The following is a 1794-nucleotide window of genomic DNA, read 5'->3' on the forward strand; positions in this document are numbered from 1 at the left end:
CAGGACAAGAAGCAAAATGTTGGTCTGATATTAGTTTAGAGAAAACTATATTTAGTGATGAAAATATTTATATTTAGCGATAATCTGCTGTTAAATGCAGCTTGTTTGATCGAGTCTAAAGCAGAACAGAGACCAGAACCGATCAGGAGAGACCAGAACCGATCAACAGAGACCAGAACCGATCAGGAGAGACCAGAACCGATCAACAGAGACCAGAACCGATCAGGAGAGACCAGAACCGATCAACAGAGACCAGAACTGATCAGGAGAGACCAGAACTGGTCAACAGAGACCAGAACCGATCAGGAGAGACCAGAACCGATCAGGAGAGACCAGAACCGATCAACAGAGACCAGAACCGATCAGGAGAGACCAGAACCGATCAACAGAGACCAGAACCGATCAGGAGAGACCAGAACCGATCAACAGAGACCAGAACCCATCAGGAGAGACCAGAACCGATCAGGAGAGACCAGAACCGATCAGGAGAGACCAGAACCGATCAACAGAGACCAGAACCGATCAACAGAGACCAGAACCGATCAACAGAGACCAGAACCGATCAGGAGAGACCAGAACCGATCAACAGAGACCAGAACCGATCAGGAGAGACCAGAACCGATCAACAGAGACCAGAACCGATCAGGAGAGACCAGATCCGATCAGGAGAGACCAGAACCGATCAACAGAGACCAGAACCGATCAGGAGAGACCAGAACCGATCAACAGAGACAGAACTGATCAGGAGAGACCAGAACCGGTCAACAGAGACCAGAACCGATCAGGAGAGACCAGAACCGATCAGGAGAGACCAGAACCGATCAACAGAGACCAGAACCGATCAGGAGAGACCAGAACCGATCAGGAGAGACCAGAACCGATCAGGAGAGACCAGAACCGGTCAACAGAGACCAGAACCGGTCAGGAGAGACCAGAACCGATCAGGAGAGACCAGAACCGGTCAACAGAGACCAGAACCGGTCAGGAGAGACCAGAACCGATCAGGAGAGACCAGAACCGATCAACAGAGACCAGAACCGATCAGGAGAGACCAGAACCGATCAACAGAGACCAGAACCCATCAGGAGAGACCAGAACCGATCAGGAGAGACCAGAACCGATCAGGAGAGACCAGAACCGATCAACAGAGACCAGAACCGATCAGGAGAGACCAGAACCGGTCAACAGAGACCAGAACCGATCAGGAGAGACCAGAACCGGTCAACAAAGACCAGAACCGATCAGGAGAGACCAGAACCGATCAGGAGAGACCAGAACCGGTCAACAGAGACCAGAACCGGTCAGGAGAGACCAGAACCGATCAGGAGAGACCAGAACCGGTCAACAGAGACCAGAACCGGTCAGGAGAGACCAGAACCGATCAGGAGAGACCAGAACCGATCAACAGAGACCAGAACCCATCAGGAGAGACCAGAACCGATCAGGAGAGACCAGAACCGATCAGGAGAGACCAGAACCGATCAACAGAGACCAGATCCGATCAGGAGAGACCAGAACCGATCAACAGAGACCAGAACCGATCAGGAGAGACCAGAACCGGTCAACAGAGACCAGAACCGATCAGGAGAGACCAGAACCGGTCAACAGAGACCAGAACCGATCAGGAGAGACCAGAACCGATTTTGTGTGATAATAGATTTTATGTGTAAATAGTTTATCTGTTTCAGAGATTAACCCATATTCATATAACAACTATGAAAATAATGGAAATCATTTTTCCACGTGTAGAAGCAATTAGTTTGTATTTAATGTTATTTTTTATCATGCTAGCTT

The sequence above is a fragment of the Poeciliopsis prolifica genome, unplaced genomic scaffold, assembly GCF_027474105.1.
Source record: "Poeciliopsis prolifica strain line A6 unplaced genomic scaffold, Auburn_PproV2 SCAFFOLD125, whole genome shotgun sequence".
Taxonomy (NCBI): domain Eukaryota; kingdom Metazoa; phylum Chordata; class Actinopteri; order Cyprinodontiformes; family Poeciliidae; genus Poeciliopsis; species Poeciliopsis prolifica.